General features: G+C 40.4%; 1 protein-coding gene across 3 annotated transcripts in view; it reads right to left on the minus strand.

The window, feature by feature from the left end:
* The window catches only part of UBE2E2 (ubiquitin conjugating enzyme E2 E2), a 217,412-nt gene that overhangs the window by 1,819 nt on the left and 194,182 nt on the right, over positions 1-21,411 (minus strand). The gene's annotated exons all lie outside the window — the stretch shown is intronic.

Raw genomic sequence — 21,411 nt, forward strand, 5'->3', positions numbered from 1 at the left:
TTTTTTTTTTTTGTGTGTGTGGCTGATAAGAGTTTATGACAGGAGAAACACGTTGGTTTAGCCAAAAAAATCAATTGATTGGTTTACTGCCAACTTTACTGACTATTAGTGAATAACATCTAATGAAAAAATCTTTTCCTTTGAATGTATACCCTGTGCTTTCAGGAAAAGCCCATGATTTGAATCTTAAGTTTGCACCTTCTAAATTAGTAAGGCAAGTTATCACTGTGACTGCAGTGTACTAAGTCCCTGCAGTCTCAGTCCTGCAAACACTTCCTGCATATGCTTACCTTTAAGATCTTAATATATCCAGGGGAGGTCACAGAGGCCTGGACTTTGCTATTTTTACATGCATGAGTGTCAAAGAAGCATATCTGATCTAAGATCTATTTCAAAAGCCTTAGACTAGAAAGTGCATCACCTTTAACTCCTCTGCCAAAGAGAAGGACTATATAGGGAATTACCAGGAGGATTTTGTTATGTGCAAATAGGAGGCTAACAGCCTACGGGTATTTCAGGAGCACAGATTTGTTTGTGGCTGCAATGAGGTTTGAGAAGCCCTGCAGGGTAAATGAGGAACTTGGGCAATGGGAAAGGGCAACATTTCTCTTGGCAAAAAAATTAGGGAGTAGCCACAGGGAAACCTTGTCATAGTGCAGCGGTAGTTTGGAGATGAGCCTAACAGCGATGCTGTGAATTCCCCCCTGCCCCCTTGGATGTGACAGCACTGTGCGAAGAAGCACTTTCACAGACCCGTGGAGTTTACTGAGTTCAAATCTGAAAGTCTTTTATGTGTGGGATGAATGTTTCTGTGAAAGTGTCTTGCACATTGAGAGCTGTAAATCAATTTCTTTGATACACTGAAAACGTACTGAGGTTTGTACTATTATCCCCAGTCCTAGATGATAGGTTACAATGTTTGGTTTCCTATTGTGGGTTTCCACCTATATCTCCTTTCTGGAGCAAGGAAGTATTTCAGGAAATATTTCAGCAACATACATCTTTGGAAGGATTTGGAAGGTACAGGCTCTTCCTTTCACCTCCTCCCAGCATGGGAGGGTGTCTACTTTCTTTAGAGGTGAGGGAATCAATGAGAGGCATTCTTGATAAGGAACTGGGCTGTTTATTTATCCATATGTTCAAGCCTTAGTCTTTGCAGTGTTTTGTTTGGCAGTTGGGGGAAAAGTGGAGGTGATGCAAGGTGTCTGAAGTCTACATAGCTTTCATTGTAGGTGTGTAAATTCCCACTGAGAGAGTAACCTGTGAATCAGATATCATCTTGAGTCCTTCCCTCAGGTCAGTGCCTCTCTCCATCAGTGTCTGCCTGTGTGAAGCAGGACTGCTGAAGCAAAGAGAGGTCCTTGCCTGCTGTAGCATGAGCAGGACCAGCTGCACCCACAGCCAGCTGCTAAGCGGGTACTACTAAAAGATGCTCTCAGTAACAACAGTAGTAACATTGTTCTTCGCAATTTGGCTATACATTTCATTGGTTATAAGGACATTGAGTAAAAGAACAAACCCACAGTTTGGCAAAGCCACCTGCTCATTCGAGACCTCAAACTGAAGGAATAGAAAAATAGTTGCCGCGAGGGAGGCCCAGCTATTTCATGTCCCTGTCAGGGGGCCTGGAGGTGTGCTGTCATTATACGTAGCTATTTATGAGGACTTTAAAAAGGACTCTTCAACAGGTCTTTGAAGAGCTGGCTTATTTTAGCCGTTCCTGTAAAGCCATAAAACCATCAGGAGGCACAACTGCTTTCTTTGGGAAGTCAGGACAGCTGGTGAGGAGGGAAATTGAACTTCAGGTCAGAGCCACCCAACCAGTGGCACACTGGCCGATTAGATGCAGCACACTGCATTTGTGCCAGAGGATATAAGGACGGCACGTGAACTCCAGAAATGCCAACGGTCTCTTTTTGTACCTGCATGGGCAGCTTCGAGCCCAAGCCATATTGTCCCTGGGGGAGAAGGAAGCTGGCCAGCAGACCCAAGGAAAAAAGTCTCAATGCTAATGAGTCACGAATCACCATTGCTATGCAGTTCATGGGGCTAGGCCATAAAATTGAGATTACAATATAAATTGAAGCACCTTAATTAAAACAATTAAAAGATTTAATTCCCAGCATGTACAAGCCTTAGTTATAGTGTCCAAGTCCTACAAAATACCAAGTATGAGGAAGAAACAGTGGTTCCCATTGACCTCCTAAGCTAAGTAGCACGTGGCTGGGCACCACCTGGTTCTCAGCTGGGCTGCACAGTCTAAGGAGTATTGTGAAATCTCCATTAGTAGGGCCAAATATGTATTTATAAAACAAACCGCTGCATAAACTACCTAATTAAGAGATTAAAAGGAATAGTGGATCTCAAAATTCATAATGGTACTTTTCCCATCTTTCCAATTCCTCACTACCATAAAACCGTTTCTTATTTTCCGTTTGTATATATCTGTGGTTTTATGTTAGAAATGTTGATGTTAGAAATTTGCTTCCATAAATAGTAAACTGCTCTAGATTCTTGGTTTTTTCTTCTTTTTTTTTAGAAGTAGTGGGATTCTTCAGTGATTCAGGGTTCATTTTAGAAATTTACTCCAAATGGGAATGTGTTCAAATGACAACAAAACCAAAGGATTGGAATAGAAAGCTGTGCCAGAGATGTGTTATCAGAACAACCTAATGAAAAGAAATGAAAATAAACCCACAATCAACCAATAACAATAACAACAAAACCACACAACTCCTGGTCTGGCAGAAGGAACATACATTGGGACTTCTCAGGCCACCAGATGCATGGTGCCAGGCTTGAGAGCTGGGGTGGCACCACCTGCGCCAGCTCCTACCCTGCCGTGCGGGCAGCCCACCAGCCCTCGGGGTGCCGGTGGCTAGAGAAGGTGGGATGAGGCAGGGCGATGGCGTGTGGCAGCCTGCAGCACCGAAACCCAGGAGCAGCATTGCAGGTGGTGCTGGGTACGATAGCCACACGTGGGAAGCGCGGGGAGTCGGGCCATGGCGCGTGCTGTCAGCTCCCCAGAGAAGCTGCTGCAGCTCCGTGGATCTGGAAATCTTTAAGGTCTCATAATTTACTGTTCCTTCTAGATCCTTACGCTCACACCTAGAAATCTGCCCTAGGATGCCTCTGTAACTTTTAGCTTGTTTAAAGAAAGACTTTTATCCAATACTTTGATTAGTTCCGTGCAAAACTGGAACATGCCAGGAGTTACAGCATAAATTTCATGTCAAAGGAGAGTGCAAAAGTAATGAAAATGCATTAAAAAAATACCAAATTAAACAAGCATGGATGGAAGCTAAGGTTCAGCGATGTAACTTAAGTGGAAAATGTCTATCAGAAGAACAAATGTATGAAGAAAAGCTTCTGGATGATTTATAGGAAGACTGCAGCTGCTAAATACCCCCTCACCTCACCATATGTAATCCTCATGTTGTATCAGAATTCATGAAATGACCCTGTATTTAAATGCAGTTTTGAAAGCTGGGTGAGCTGGAGCTTGTCCCTGGCTTAAAAAGGTTGGATGCGCTGCTCTACAATGCCTTGTCATCTTTTGCAGCCACTTAATAAGAGTGTATAAGGAAGAACATTTGTGTCTCATGTCTGTTGTAAGGCTAATCAAATTTACAGCCCCGTTCTAGGGAGTTAATGCTATCGGGGATTTGGATGAGCTGAGGTTTGGTCATTACGAAATTTCAGCTGTGTTTAATGCTAGTTATACCGCTTTATCATTCAGAAGACAGACTACTTTTCCCCCAAATAAATGAAAATATATTGCTATACTGTATTTTTCTCTGCTTGTATTTTTACAGCTATTTCTATGTCGGCAAATAGCAATTTCAAGGCAGAATTCATCTCCTGGGCTTTTCAATGCTCTTTTAAAAATACCGCAAACATACTCTAGTGAAATAAAAAATGGAGATGGTGTGCTTAACAGCTTGATTTCAATGTGCCTTCTTCATCAGCCACATGATACGCAATGAAATTCCAATTAGTAGTGCCAACATGGTTAAAGAGACACACATTTAGACCTAAATGTACATTATGGGTGTTTGTATGCATTATATATATATTTTATGAGCATTTATAAAGTAGAATTATATTTCTATTGCAGTATTTTACAGTTTTAATAGAGAACAGCTGATGGAGTCTGTTATTATACCATTGCAAGTGCGTTCTCAGAAAGATTGCTGGAGCATCTTAAAAACTAAAAAAACCCCCACAGCCCTATACAAATCTCAGTTACTTCAGCCAAATATTTACAATGTTGGGTTTTTTTTTTGGTCCAGGTTTAGATTCAGCTCTGTATCAGGGGGAATTTGGAAGAGTTGGCTGCCAGCTGAAGAAGCAGAATTAAACTGGAAGAATTTCCAAAGGTTAGATGCAACTTGAAAGGTCTTACTCTGTCTCCTGAGCTATGACCAACTCCTTTCTTATAGCTGTGAGAGGCATCCTGTACTGAAATATCAGTTACCAAAAATTAAATTTGCTTCCTTTTCTTTGGACAGGCTGTGTGAAATGTAGAAGAAAGCAAACAAGTAATTTTTTAGTTATTTGAGCTTCAGTTACACATTTGGAAGAGTTTTTGGTTTCTGGAATACTAGTTATTTCTTTCAGGGATGCCTCTCTTTCCAAATATTCTACTGTATTTCTTTTTCAGTTAAAAATGGGGAGTGCTTGGGGATTTGAGCTTTTTGTTTCTAGGAAAAGTCCAGGTGCTCTGTATGTTGTCTGTAGGATAGCTGCCTTGGAGTCATCTTTATACAGCAACACAGGCAGGATTGGTTACCCCAGATTTAAACATCCCCAAACTAAAAGTTCGTATTTTCAGTAACTACATTTTGTTTAGTGATTTCCATGCAAATAGCCATGCAGGACAGAATATATGCCTATATTGGCTGGCAGTGAAAGCCAAGTTTTCTGAATCTAGTTTTCGTGGGTTTTAATACTGTACCAACCTTTAAGAAATAGGTCCCAAAAAGCAAACTAAAAAAAAAATTAGACTGGCAAAAAAGCAGAAACTGATAATTCACTGAACTGCCAGTTTTCCTAACAGCAAACGCTGACAGCTTGATGCACACCAAAACCATCTTTAAACTTAATCTAAAAAAAAGTATTTAATATCTAATTATATTTTCTTATGTTATTTCCAGCGGCATCCGGGCTAGTGTTATGAGAAGACCAGTCAGTGACAACTGCAGACAAAAGTGGCGTGAGACGTGCTATACCAAGTATGTCATAGAACGATATAATACTCTGAGAGGATGGGATTAAGAGAAGATTAATTGTTTGTGAGTAATTTTATTTATAGTGTCACTTTGCCTCAGGAAGTTCCCATAGTTAGCCACATGTCACCTGTTTTAAACTTAATGAGCTTCTAGAAGACTAAGTCTTGAGGTGGAAAATGAGGTATGTGAAATGCATCATAGTACCTTCAGTGATCTTACAGCAGCAGTGTTTCTCTCTTTTGCTATCATTAATAATAATGCACTGACTAAATAATTCTTTGGAGGCAGACAGGTGAAGTGGCACACTGAATTACTCCACTGACCTTCCACCTTTGAAAAAGGGTGCTCAAAATCAGGGTGCAAGTGAAAACGAGTGCAGTGCAGCACTAATCCCTGTTTGTGCAGCAATAAAACTAGCCTCACGGCTGGGAGTCTGATCAACACATGCGTACGGACTGGAACAACAGAGTGATTCAAGTCAGAACAAAGGGCAGTAGCAGGGCTCTGAATTGCTTTACACACCCTACAAGCTGAACTACAATTTATTTCTTACTTTCATAAAATCACAGTTCCGACTATCCATATAGAATGCATTTAACCATCTACCAGGCTCTTTGACAACTGTACAGAAGAATGATAAAGTGATCAATAAACACTGTATAGAAAAAGGAAAACAAATAAAATGAACTGCTTCAGAAAAGAAAAAGCAATAATGAGAGGAGTAAGGGAAAGATTCTAGAAAGGTCTAATGTCTACTAGGAAAAAAGTAAAGCTAATATTAATTTTAGCAATTATAGTTTACAGCAGAAATAACATGATATGGAGTGTAATGAAGACTGCTTCTCCTTTCAGGAATAGTTTTGCAGATCTGCTTGGTCAGATCTCAACACTCAATAGAAAAATTCTAATATATATAAGGCTACGTCAGTGTGCTAAAGCCTCAAAATATGTCTGCTGAAATTGCCTTAGAGCTCATGTACCTCACCAGGCTGGCTGCTATGGGTGACAGGGTTTTGACAAAGCAGACAACCTACAGGCTACCTATACGCTGTAGCTTAGAGACTGTGTAACTTTAAAGCCTAGGTTTGCCGGAAGTTTTTGCCCTTACATAGGAAAGCTGACCTAGTGGTCACTGTGCTAACGTCGGGCTAACTGAGCCTTAATGTTTTGCGTGAGGCTTCCTATGAAGTTGTGTTCACCACTACACCCCATAGTCCTGGTCATTCAGTCATCCACTCCTCGGCTACCACTCTAGCTATACACCTAAAGTCTTTTTCCTGGGAGAAATCTGAGCAGGTGCAGGAGGAGAAAGGGAGAGTGATCTAAAGCATGGAAGACCCTGAGTTTTTGTTCCGTTGTACTGCCAAGGTGTAGCCAGGGTGCATGTCTGGGCGGGTAAACAGGGAAGTGATCATGCCACACTGCTTGCAAGAGAAGAAACTCCAGAGTGCTTCTTGGTCTTCATAGTCTGCAAATAGTCATGATGCCTCCAAGAAAGTTAAGTTGTCTTACAGTGGTGCCTTGGTAAAACTGGACTAATGCTTCTCCACTGAGAATATTTTGAGAACAGATATGCTAAAAATTGCGAGGTATCTGGATATTGTGGGAAATGTGGCTGTATAGATGTATATCATAATGAGACTGATATCCATGACATGACTGTAAATTTTGAGCTCTGCAGAATTATCAGAAACACATTTGACTTCTGTTAGTTCATACAACTATTAGCTACAGATTGAAGCTACACAAATATTAAGGCATGTGTGGCTTGATGCAGTGTCCAAACTCTTATCTGGAGAAAAATGTTACCTAATTTCAAAAATAAGAGCTCTGCAAATCTAGTTTAGAAAACATCCATTTACTAAAACACCCACTTTGGGTACAGGGAAGGGGAAATTCATTCGTGTCTCTAGACTTGCATTTGATTGCTGTCAGGCTACCTACCACAGATCTGTGTGAAATATGAGGCTGCCTAAGAAAAAGATGTTTCAGAAATAAGGAGTATTATCTGGCCCAATTTTATTAACGTGTCTCTTAAAGGAAAGCGTTGGCAGTGATTCATCTCTGTATATTGCCAAGGGAAATCATTCTTGCTTAGAGAGTAAGGGTTTTTTTTGTCTTCGGTTTTTAGCAGGATTTCTATAAACTTCATTGGTTGACTGGGAGTTTGCTAAGGCAATCATGGATCAACAAGGCACTGTGTACTGATCTTGAAGAGTTGTCTTTAATTAAGGAAGAACATGCACCTATTAGAAGTGCCAGCATGCTGGAACAATTGAAGTCCTGAAATAACACACTTCACACTGATGCTTGGATGCATCTCAAAATTAAAAGCACAGATACATTAGCAATGTGTCTGTTTGTAATAATGAACTCGATTGAGAAACATTGTTATTAGAATAAAACTTAAAAAATAAAAAGGTTTTAGTAAATAAGAACTTGATATGAAAGAGATTACATGGCATGTGGCTTGAAAAAATTTGCAGCAAAAGTTACAGCAATATGTGTTTACCTTGTGGAAGATGACTGCGAGTGGATAATAAGGAAATTGCAGCGCTTGCATCTCAAAAGTGCTGTCAAGCAACCAAAATGCTAAGATAAATAATGTAACTGGCACGTATCCATAGGGTCATAACTCTGTTTTCAGAAAAAGTGTGGATTTTTTTTTTTCTCTGAAGATTTACTAAGGGAGGGATAGCTATTCTATAGGAATTCCAGTGTGTTCAGTATGTCTTTCATTTAAAGAAAAAAGAACCCTTTTTTTTTTTTTTCTGGATTTGTCTCTTAGCACTTCCCACTAATCACCATCTCCAGGCAAAGGAGTGATCTATGGGTCTTATACACCCCGAACGAACAGTTTAATCCCAAAGCAACTGGATGCAAAGGCTTTCCCTGTGACCATGCTCTGTGCAGTGTTAGGCATCCTATAATCACGTGTACTGAAGGTAGATTACTCTGCAGGAAAACCAGGAGGTCTGATAGGATCCACTTACTATGTGGATTCTTGGGGGACATGGAAGGGAGGAAGCATTACTGCACAGCCTGGCCTTTGGTGGCATTTAGACACTGAGAGGAACACAAGTCCTGATGGCATCTTCACTTTTAGGAGAAGGGTTTCAATGTGAGCAATACCAAAATCTTCAACTTAAACACATCAGGATCATTTTAGGTCAGATGCAGAAGTCCTTTGAATCCTGCTCTTGAATCTATCCCTTTGTTCCTTCATTGCAATTAATCCTTGGAGTAACTACAAAAGCCCACATATGTTATGAATGCTGCTTATTTTGGGTTAAACTGATTTTCTCCTTCTTGTCCTATTAAATCTTGTTATTGATTTGATGCATTTAAATCCAACGGTTATTAGGAATTCCATACAGAATGTCAGAAGAATACAAGAGGCTTCATTTACAAAATGAGAGGCTGGTGAAGAATTTTATCCCTACTTGGGGCCAACAGGACCCTTTTTCATAGGCCAGAGCCTGAAATCCCTTGGTGAGTCGAACATCCCTTGGAACAGGAATAGGAAATGAGGTGTGCCTTGCTATTACCCCGTGATAACTGAAAAAATGGTCCAGCCTCTCCATTCCCTCTCTATAGCTCCCTTTCTCCCAGAGGAAGACTTGAAGGAAGTCATAGGCCGCATCTGTCTCAGAGGTGTCTAGGTTTCTATCTGCATCAAGAGGCAGTGGAAGGAACATGCCTGGAAACTAATTTGTTTGGGATTTTTGTTGCTACGGCCCGGATGCTCCCTTTGATGGGGCTGGCTTCTTGGGGTGTTTCTGGACTGCAGACACGGGTCGTTTGAGCCTGGGTGTGTGATCGCATGTTGGGGCTGTGCCTCACGTTACCATCTGCATCTGTGGCCTATACTATTCCGGAGGAGGCATCCCAAAATGTTACTGCACTATAAATGTTGGAAATAGGTGCCATCTCAGCAGAGTATAGTACAGGGACCTCTGAAGTCAGTCTCACTGCTAACGTGTACACCTGACAGGTCTCTGTCCATCCAGAGTGGTGAAGTCTGACCCCTCGAGTGCTGTGGAATTTGCAGCGGTACTGCCCTACCAAAAGAGGCATCCAAGGAAGATGCTCGTGCCAGCACACAGTGGCTCCAGAAAGTATGAAAACCAGAGCGCCATCCTGCCCTGGGGATGGCACAGGCCAGTTGCGGCAATGTTTCTGGAGGCTGATGGCTGAGGTGACACGGGATAGCATATGAAGGGAGCAGGGCGGTGCAAGCTCTGGCCGTAACTGAGAGATCAGCAGGTGAGTGAGAAAATAACCTCATTTTAGTAACCAAATGGACTATCCACCTCTAAATTAACTTCGGGACATAAATATAATTAGGCTTAATTATAAACAGGTTCTAATAGGACTAGAAGGAAAAACAGGTTAAACAAAAAAAAATCAGCATTCATCATGTAGGCAGGTTTAGTTCCTAGATTAGATGCAATGAAGTTACATGGCAACACTGAATAAAGATTGAATTTATGGTACTTAAAGCAATAATTTCGTATTTAGTAACAGGTAAAATAACTTTATTTGGAAACCCTATCTTTCCTGTGTGAGGGGTCACGTTGACTCCATTGTCGTGCCTGACTAAATGATAATCACTTTGCCAAATGATTTTAGGCATTGGCATAAAAAGTCCTAAGATTGAGCTGTAGAAAAAAGCTATATAAGGTAGAGATGAAAAAGACATGGAAGATCATGAAGGCATTCTTTCTGCTAGTATAATATTGTGTCCTATAGTAAATTCTACTTTCGTGCCGCTCTATCTAGTTGGTATTATAAAGACCCAAGTGATGAGGATTCCAGCTCTTGAGAGTTTTCTGAAATCTAATTCATCTTAAAGTTGCAAATGCTCCACTCTATCTATAGAAGGGCCTTTTTCTAAGCCTTGTACAGATGGAAAATTCTACGAACAATTTACTAATCAGAGCTCTATTTCTGTATCCCATATGAATGTGAAATCTTACAGTACAGCCCATCCTTAAATTTGGGACAATTACACCATGCATTTTGCTATTTAAGTAACTGTCTGCTACTCCAATTAATGCACCTGAATTTAATTTGCTGTGAAAATAGGGATTCTGAAACACACACTGCATATAATTTGTTTTATTTGTTGCCTTTGATAGATCTGCAAAACTGTAAAAAACAAACAACCGTTTCCTCCTCCCTGCTGAATAATGTAGAAAATTAGCCATGCAAAATAAGAGACATGTCTTGCAGTAGTGTAAATCATCTCTGAAGGTAGAATCTGAACGACTCAGGAATACTAATTTCTGAAATCTTACTCAAGAAAGTGAGAGACTAAACGATTTAATAGCTAACATACTTATATCCAGGACTATGCTTTTCAGGACCGACTTGACATTCTTTCTGTGAATCTGTTAGAGAGCCAAATGTAGCAGGCTGCTTTTCAGGCGCTTAAAGAATGTGGAGCAATGTGATTTCTACAGCAAAACAAGAATAATTGTATTTTAAGAACAGGAAGAAGCAGCCTTAAAAATAGTTGTGCTAATCGGTGTCCTGAAGGTGGTTCACAGGCAGTTAGAAACATATGGCAAGAAACTTGAAAATCTGTCCTTGCCTTTATGTTAAAAAAGGTACACAGGAAAAAAAAACCCAAACCAACCAACAACCAAACCCAAACCTGGAACCCAAAATCTCACTTAGTAAAATGGAACAAAGTCTAAATGAAAACTATGGAGTACAAAAATTCATCGGGACTTATGCCAGTTTATTCCAGCTGAGATTTGAGCTATTTGTACTTACTGGGAATAATGAATACTATATTCAGTCATTATGAGTTTAGAGAATTGAGTGTAGGAATACAGGCAAAATGTGATATCTGAATTTATTGATTTCCTAGTTTTCATTAGTTTCTCCTTAAATATATACAATTCTATTAGTGAGAAAATATATCCAGTAGAATTGGCTAAGCTCAGAAGTATCCACTTCATTCAAAAGATTCCAATGTAACTAAGGACATGTCTGTGTTGGCTAGACAACACCTGCATGAAACAAAGAAAATACATGTAATGATTGTAAATGACTGGAGTTTATTTTAAAAGTAAAATGCAGTTTACTTTGTATCTTGGAATTCATTCAAATTAAGCCAGGATTCTGTATTTTATGTACGAAAAATAACTAATAGCTTTATTTAAATATTTCACATTGTTAAACATTTAACATTGATGACTTATCTTGGTCTTGGTTCACACAAAGATTTATTACGTATATGCACTAAATTACCTGTCTTCTGTCTGAGGTAATGGGCACAGGAACCCTCCACTGGTACTTTTAAATTACACATGTTTATTGGAAGGAAAATGAATTGTAACCTTTTGTATTTGTAGCATCCATCACTCACACGTTTTCCCAACTACTTTTGATTTAATGATGGTTAAGGTAAAGCTCATAGAAACCCTGTGTTTCTTGAGCAGAAAACCCTGTATGTATTTTTATCATACAGCTTTTATAAGCTTCGTATAAAAAAAAAAGTCAGGTGTATTTTTTTCATTCATTTTGTGATAAGACTCTTTTCTCTTACAAGTGCCAATTACATCCCTTTACATTTATTTCTTGACAGAGATGAACAAAGCCTTTTCACTGATTTGGATTTTAGTCAATCTGATTTAATCAGATGCCATTCAATTAAATGATGGTTGGGTATTATTATGTCCAAAGTTCAATTTTTCTCACCTTGCCTTAAATAAAAACAAAATAGGAGTAGAAACCTTATTGAAAGGGACAAGAAATCATTAGTAGCATGGTCAAAACTTTTCATTCAGGAAATGGTTGAAATCTAAGCTTATTTTTTCTAGGAAAAAAAGGCAAAATAAGATATGACAGGTAATTTTGCGAAGAAGATTATAAAAAACAAGTGGTCTTGCTTATCTTTTCCATAGTAAGAAAAGAACACAAACAAAACAGCGGCATGTTTAGCAAAAGTTAAAAGGAAGTATATACTTCATACATCAAATAGTTGAACGCATTCAGGAACGTAGTGTAGGAATCACTAGAACTAATTTAGGGAAATTAAAAAAGAATTAGAAAACACAGTAGTCACAGCACCACATAAGTTACGATTGCAAAGGCTATTACTGCTCATGCTTCAGCACATAATCTGATCGTTAGCTGTGGTTTGGAGGGAATTTCCTCTCCAGTATATTACCGTATGACTAAAGTGCTTTGAGGGAATTTTACACTTTTTACTGAACCACTGAGCAACGAACAGTTTCAGGCAACATACCTGGCTGAACCAAGTAGTACTGGTTTTCTGCTAGAGAATGACTATACTTCTCGTGATTATTCTTTGTAGAGTTACAGGTCTACCAGCCAAGAAAGGAGTAGGGTAAGTGTGTGTGTGACTGGTAACTGGAGCTACAGCTGATGACTGCTTTATGCCTTGGATACCACAAAAGCCAGATTGCACATTTTATTTTTAAAAAGTAATCTCTACCGTTCACTTTCTATCATTTATATATTATATAAACCCACCAATTTTCTTATGTATATAGCTCCAGACGCTTTTCAGAGAGAAAATTATTTAAACAGGCTGTAGACTTCTGAAACTATAATGGAGGGTTTAAAACTAAGTATTTCTAAACAACACTACTTCTATAGTTGTGTTAATCTTTTTAACGATGTCTTGTGAGCTTTGAATAGCCTAAATCTAAACATATGAAAAGCCTCTGTGCCCATGAACAACTGCTCTTATGCCCATAAGGTGTTGTCAATGTGCAACTGAAAAGAGCAAAGATTTAGGCCAACGTAAATACTAACCCTGATCCAAGCCTCCTCCCCCTGCACATATAATTCCAAGACATATTTTCCTGAGAACTACTAAAGGGATGACAGTTCACAAATGTTTTTCCTGCTGTTGTAATAATCCCCACAGTCATGGGTTCATGCTGAGGGGACTTAGTCAACTGATAAGAACAAAATCTTGTAACAGTTTCATCAGCTCTTTATGGCAAGGCAAATTAATTCTCTTTCAATGCTTATCTAAGTGTAATTTTCATAACGTGCTGCTGCATTGCTTGCATTTACATATGTTTAATTTTGTGTTTATAGATCACATCCAGAGAGTTTGAGACATATAGGTGTATGTGTCTGCAAATATTTAAAGACCAGATGTATAGAAAGTCTCTTCCTGGCAGTGCAGACAGACTCCTAGTAAGACTTTGGATGCCTAAATCCCACAGGAGGTACAGAAAACCCTGCTGCCTGGCTGGCGGCTTCTTTAGGTGCCTAAATGCCTTTAACATCTTGGTACTGCGTGTCCAGCTCAGAATATGAGAAACTGTAAGTGATTCAAACTATAGAATAGCAATTATCATTGTATACTACAGTATAGATAGTATAGTACAGTATCTTTTAAAAGGAATAGAAACAGAATCCACTGATAACTATCAAGAATTTGTAAATAGCAGCTCGAGAATATATGATACAATGAGTCCAAATGTGTATATATTGCTTCAATAAATATATAGCAGGTTCTGCAGAACAGGCAGCAGGACATACAGTATTTAAAGATAAACAGGTACTTTCTGGCAAAAAACTTTGTTGCAATTGATGGGATCATTTTGCTCATGTGAATGAAGTTGATGGTGACAGGTTTTTCCCCAGGCAATTCTACCTTTGACGTTGTCGTTCTGTACTCACTGAGAGCAGAACAAAACCCATCAATTTTATGCTGCATTTTCCTTTCGTGCTCCTTTAGGACAAATTATTACGATAATTTTCATGTAAAACACTCATCCACTCTGCTCCCAGTCCAGCAGCACCAAGATAGCAGAGCAACCACACATTAAATTTTGTATTTGCTAAGCAAAAGCCTCCGGAGTGAGCTCGTTTCATTTGGAGACAACCCAAGGCAGAGATTTCAAAAGGGAGAGAAAGGTTTTGTTGCAACTTAGAACAAACTAAAAAACATTACTACACGAATTGACTCTTTGCTACTCTAACTTTTGTTTACCGTCTCTCACTTGTTGCCGTGCTTGGGTGGCACAGCACAGAGTATTTTCCTGCTCCAGATACAAAGACAGCATTTTCCATTGTGCTGAAACAGCCCAGAAATCTGCCCGTTTCCTCACAGAGCACCGTACACAAACTCTGAAGAAAAGGGAAAAACAGCTCCAAGCTAAAGAATATCAATAATCTCAGACAACAGAGCAATTTCATTGTTTACATGACCCTCTGCTGCTTACAAAAAGGATATATGGCAAAACGAGATTATTTTGTTGTATGTCTGATAGCACTGTGATGTGACGTTGCACCTGGTAGCCTGTGGGTGCCAGGGAAGAATCAGAGTAGCAGAGGTTAGCCAGCCTCATAAAATTGGACAAATTAAATACCATTTTGCCATCTTCTAAGCATTTCAGTAATTTTCCAGAATATTCATCACATTTGACAAATCTACTCAAATATGTTCTGGGTTATTACAGAAGGAGTACTTAAGATTTTCCTGTCTCCTATATGTCTTGAGAAAAAGGCTCTAAAAGGAAAAAAAAAAATCATTACAGACCAGAACAGAATGTTATTTGGGCACAGAAAAGACTAGGAGTCCTTTACAATAAGCTGAACAAAGCTGTTGAGCTCCTAAATGGGAAGGAAAAAATCAGATTGGATTCTGAAGCAAAGTTCCTGATAATAGCAAAATGTGCAGATTATGGCTTTAGGGAAAAAAATTACCAGAATGAGGAAAACGAGAAGTGGCTCATCCCTTGAACTTGCTGTCATCTAGAGTTTCTAAATTCACTTCACAACTGGGGGTGAGGGGAAAAGAAGGAATGATAATTGGGAAGTCTAAAAAATTGCAGAAGGAACATCTGACGTGAGCTGACGCTGACAGAAAGCAGCGTCTGCTATGGAGGAGCACCAGATGAGGAGAAACATCAGACATGCTTCCTGTTAGATTGAGATGTATAGAAGAACAGAGAGAAAAAACGATACATCCAGCCTGCTGAGTAGCGAGGGGCACGGACCTGTTCTTCATTACCCAGGGCTGGGTAGCTATTTTAAAGTTTGAACATGGAAGCCAAACAGCAGAGCTGTGACCACGAGTCAGCCAAATCCTCACTTGGAGCCAAATGCTCCAGTGTGGAACAGATTTTATTTTTACAGCTATGTTACATTTTCCTTTATAAAGCTGCCTTAGATTTATTTTTAGACTTTTTTTTTTTTTTTTTTTTTTTTTTGACAGGCTAGTGCTTTCAAATCCCTCAGTAATTCTGAAAATAGATCTTTTTTATTGATACAGTGGACATCCATTAGTGTACTAAAATGCATACTGGTATGGCTGGAGCGTACTGGCTGAAAAAAACCAGAGCTATTCCTGTGGAACCTAACGTGTGGACACATGCTCGCTTTGTAAGTGGCTGTGGCAAGTTGGATGTTAATGCCACTGTACAAGAGACAATCGGCCCAAAGCAGGCTCAGTAGAACGGAGCGTGTCAACGTGCATCAAGTCAAAGGCTGGTAGCCTCACTCCAAATCCCACTGGGAGCTGCGTTTTCCTGAGAATGTTCAAGTGAACGTGCTTCCCTTTGCCTGGAGTATGCAAAGACAATTCCATGGGCGATGCGGAGGGCAGGGGCTCCTGGCGGGGCAGCAAGGGACCTCCTTAACTAGCTTACCTAGATTTACCTGTCAATGCTTTATGCAGATTGGCAGTGATTAAGGAACTGCTACAAGCAAGCATCTGGATGAAGCTTAAATTTCCCAAATACCAACAGAAATTTAAAATGTGAAGGTGCTCAAAACTTTCTAAATACAAGATCTATCCATGTTGCACTTGCACCTGTACCCTGGGGCCTCCTGCTAGGCATACAGGTATGCACCTTGGCCGGAGCGATTCCAAGAGCGAGCTTTGGGGAAGGCTGCTGAAGGCAAACCTGCTGAGGGATGGGGCAGTGGCACTGCAGCAGGACACCAGCTTCCCGCTGAAAATGTATACTGCTGGCTCAAAGGGAAATGGGCTGAGAACTTGAGGCAGTATGCTAATCCAATTCTTCCCCTTGCATGTTGTCTAATCTCCCCACCTACTCATGTTTGCAAAGGTCCTGGAAACAGACAGCAGCAATTCTAGCAGCTTTGTAGCAGGGCAAATACCGTTCAGGCTTTTAGGGCTTTTATGCTTATGTTGAAAAGTCACTCTCCAAAGTGCTGTTTCAGATCCCATTGAGGATCGAAGATATGCATTAAATTACACAACCGAATCCTTTTCTGCAATGGATGACAGAACTGGGATTTTATACCCTCAGCAGCAAGAATACAGAACCTTGCAAACCTTTAGGAAAATAACAAGTAAAAAGGAAAAAAAAAAAAAAAGAAGAAAAAGAATACCATAATAACAGAATCCCATCTCTAAAGTTTCCTACATACCAGCACCCTCATGCAGGTGCAGCTAAAGGTGTTAATATTTTTTTGGCAGAAAATTTAAGCAAACCTAAATCATGCCAAACCACATGGATAACCTGAAATTGCAATAGAAAAACAATAGTATGTTATCCTAAATTGCCAGTTATACCTACTCTGTGATGGAAACAAAGAAGTTTCTGGGGAAGATAAAGGCGAAACATAAGGATGGCTCATAAAGAAAGCTTGAAAGCAGTCTTGTGTCCCTTAGTGAGACAAGTAAAGCTCCCCATAATCTTAGGATCTTGTTTGACTTTGTTTATCTATGCTTAGAAAAATGTAAGTCATTAAAATGCACAGCCATGTGACTTAACGTGGGTTAACAAAGTATGAAACTGTCCAGTAAATTCACGATTCATGGCAGTACTTGTAAAACCAGCACATATACTTCTAACCAATGTACATTATATCTGAAAGCCACAATATGTGTTGCAAAGTTTTTTAACATAAGCAGTCTACTTTTCAGATGTGCTGAGCAACTGCAACTCTATAAAAATTTATGGGGCTTACATCAAAGTAATGTAGTATCTGTCCAACTCATTTACTCTTATGAGTACATCTGCTGTGAGGACATGTGCGCTTCAATCTCAAACTACACTGACAGCAAACTTTAAATGTAACACTGAACAAACTGTCTCACACTTTCTGGTGGGTTTGAAGGATAACAAGAGACAAGCAGCTTTTCACTGCTAGTATAATATGTCCCTGAAGTATCTGAGAGCAGAGTCAGACCAACTAACCTGGCTGCTGCTGACCCAGGTGAAGTGGGTACTGCTGGCAGTTGTTTGTGCATTTTCTTTTCCAGAGGTTAATGCCCTTTTTGAGCAAAAGATTTTGCTTTCTTTCTGTCTCTCTTCCTTTTCCTTCCCGCCCCTTTCCTTTTCCTCTCTCAGTCATTTCACTAAATTGGGTTAGAAAGCAGACAATCGGTGAAAATGACAGGGCTAAGAAAGAAATAACTTTTGGCAGGGCTGCCAGTGAGATAGGGACATCCAACGGGGAGCAGTAAATATTTCCACCCAGATGACGGTGAGGATGAGGGGGTTAGTCTGTCTAGCTGTGTGCCTCATGCCCTGATGAACTCAGGTGAGTCAGGCACGTTCAGGAAGGATGACTGCAGCATGATGCGGGGGCATGATGCGGGGGCATGAGAGGGCTGCGACGTTGAGCAGGGGGAAGGAAAGACTCTGTTACAGAAGGAGGCGAATAGACATAGGTCTGGTTAGCGTGCAGCAAATGAACACCAGGAAGAAAGAGGATGGTTCTTCATTAATACATGGGGGATGGAAAACAGGTAAGCGGTCATTTAAGCTACAGGATAAGAGTTGCTTAAAAACAAGAGGGCGTAAAATTCCTGTGAGTCAGTTCAGGCTAGAAATCAGGCAGAGGTTTCTGAAGAGCAAAGCAAGTGAGGCTCTGTGGAGCCCCTCAGCAGTTACTTCGGTTACAGCTGCCAGCCAAGTGTTCAGCCTAACTGGGCACATTTGTGGGAAAGCAATGCTGTGACTGCTCCCCATCCCCGGCTGCTCCTCTTACCCTCTCTCTGCACCACTGTGCACACCCCCATCACAGGAGCTGGCAGCCAGGCATGGCCTGCCACCCAGGGAAGAGGGCCAGGAGCAGCGCCGCAGCATTCGGTTTGGGAATGTCAATTGAGGGATAAAATCCCCACTGACTGTGGAACTTGTGTGTTGGAAAAACGTTAAGGAGCTAGAGGCAGATGACACCAAAAGGAAAGAGGCTGGTGCAGCAGGCTTTGTCCTGATGTCCTAATCAAGGCTTAGCTATGTGTTATTCAGCAGATGCGATTCGATGTTAGACCGTTCAGACATCGGGGATAATCAGGCCAGCCAAGTTCAGACTTTGAACGTGTGAAAAAGGAGGCCACGCGAAGAAAAAAGTCGCAGAACAGTCTTGTCAGCATTTCAAACTATTTTCTCTGAAGCATGTGCAAATGAGAATTTTCCTGGGGCTCAAGAACCCTTGGCAGGGCTGGGGTGGCAATGACCAACAGAGAACAGTAAGCATTTTAACCAAGCTCAGCATCACCAGCTCGCTAAATATAAAAATAGTTTATTTGGTTTCGTACTTCAAGCTGAGTGAAAATACAAAACCTTAGGGGCCATCCACACTTGAAAGTTCCCTTGAATTAAGGCAGTGTGGGAATTTACATCCCCTGGGCTCTGCCTGAATGCTTAAAGCACAGTTGACTTTCACTCTAAGTCAGTCAGGTCTTTGTGAGTTGACTGAACCCATTTTCAAAGAGGGGAGTGTCCACACATGGAGTTACTCTGAAATAACGATCTACCACATAGGCAAGCCCTAGCAGCTAGCACTGGTAGTAAATATTTTCAGCGCTCAAACACAAAGCCTGTGAGCGCTTCCTCACGTACTTGGTTCCATGCAGATGAATGTATCTATCAGGTTTTGTAGGGTTGCTCATGCACATGGCAAAATATTTACAGGATTGGGGCACTGCTTTGCAAAAAGCTATGCACGCTGTGCCCCAGAGTACCGCCTTAAAGAAAAACATAAATCCCCAGACTGACTGCTAGTGTATCCCATCATCTCTCCCGTCTCTCTGATACCATTCCAGTTGGCTCTCTCACACTCTCAGATAATTCACACATGTTCACTCATACACAAACCCTACGGCATCCCTTCCCCCCACGAAAAAAGTCAGCCAGCTGTTACAAAATTCAGACATTTCATTAACACAGTTTACTGGCTGATACTGCCAAGCAAAACTGTGACAATTAATAATAATCAGGACTGAAGGGTCTGAGACAGCTTATGAGTAAAGGATTGTATTAGTTGTTTAAAAAGGACAAACTCGCTCCTGCCTGGAGTGATAGGGAACAAAGGGTGGTGATGTATAACTGGGGAGGAAAGAGACTCTCCCCGTGGCTTTTGTAGATTAATGTGTGAATGACAGGAGCGGCAGGAGCAAATACCTCTTTTCATTTGCTCAGCCTGCTGGAGAAGAATAGCAGCGCTTGCCAATGAAGCTGCAGCTGTGTTCCAGCTCCGTTTAATCACTGTGTATGACTGAGGGTTAATTAGCCGCCATTCTTACTGCTATTTGTTGTTCTAATGAAGATTTGCATAAATGTAAGACTAGGGGGTAACTGATACTTGATTCTTCCCTTCAGAGAGGCTGGGGGTGGAAAACTCACCCATCCCAAGTGTTTATGTTTGTGGGAGATTCAGTGTTGCCTTTCCATTTGACCTGATCTGCTTCTGGCTGATGAATGGTGAACAAAGAGTTCAAAGTTGCTTATCAAATCAAGACCCCTGTTGGGTTTCTGCCTTTAGAAAGGGGCAGACTAGTTAGATGAAGAGAGGACCGAGGGATTAGAAAATTACTCCCAGCTGACAGACAGGAAGATACATATATGCATGTTTCTGTATCTATATATGCGTACATATAAAAGTGATATATTTCAGTGATACCTAACTCAGTGTAATATACCAGTGATGTATCTCTCAATCTATCTATCTATCTATCTACTTACCTACCTATCCATCCATCCATCCTGTTCAATCTGGATGGCAAAGAACTAATCACTTGGTAATGACAAAATGTCGTTAAAAAAATAGTGGGACAGGCAGTACAACCAGTACAAACTGTAGCATATTAGGCAATATGCTGAAAAGTATGAATTTGTAAGTCTTTGCGAGCCTTCTGTTGTACATCACTAACATTCAAAGTTCACGTTTCAATAAAAAAAATTATCATCAAAACAGGCAGTCTCGAAGAAGGCAAAAATGACTTGGTGCTTCACAGCTACCTGCCATCAGTGCTTCATGAGAGGGGAATTCACAATACAAACTAAGAAATTGCATTCATTCCTCAAAAAATCATAGGAAAATTTTACCACGAAGCAGTAACAAAACCCCAAACTGCTTTGTAATTAAAGAAAAAATTTGAAAATGAAACATCATAAAATTGTTGTATTTAATATGGTCAGGACAATGCTTATGGCTGCGAACTGAAAGAAACTAAAAGGAAGAATGACTTCCCATCTTTAGTGTGTTCACTTGTTGCATATGATGATACAGTATAGGTAACTGTTTTCAGTGTTCCTCTTACACACTTGGTCTGCTAAAACTGTTGTTTGACAATATCTGTAAAATAGTCTAAGGGGAAGAAAAAAGATTGAGAGGAAAGAGGTATTAAATTTCTAAATTTCAAATCACTACTGGAAAGAAGCCAGCTTTCAGGTGGACTGTATCCCTCCAAAGAGAGGTGACCACAAGTCAGCACATACATACTGCCAGTTTCTCCGTCCCACACAGCTTTGCAGTGTCTCTAGCACTTTACCTGCTCTCTACAACACAGAAGTAAATATTCCCTTTGCTTTTCTTTACATTTCTGTCATCAATCTGACTGACTTCCTATGGGCACCTCTGCATATTTTGGGGTACACGCTACCAGAAATCAGGCTTTCAGAGACGTAAGCAGAGAGCATCCAACACAACCTGAAAGAGGTGTGCCTGAAATGGTAACTCAGGGCTCCTCTACTGCTCCTGCTCTTAGCTGGAAGGAACACCATGGGTTTTAATGCTATATACAGGAATAAACCCACATGAAAATTAAAGGAGCCAATTGCGTTTTTGCCCACTTTTACCTTATTTTGAGCTTTGAGATAATTCAATCTTCTGTTACAGCTTTTGATTCAGTCCCTGATTAAACAAGAATCTCACATTCTGCCCTTTTCATAGTAATTTTTAGCCCTTTGGTCGCAGA

Source organism: Falco punctatus (assembly GCF_963210335.1).
Source record: "Falco punctatus genome assembly, chromosome: 4".
Classification (NCBI taxonomy): Eukaryota; Metazoa; Chordata; class Aves; order Falconiformes; family Falconidae; genus Falco; species Falco punctatus.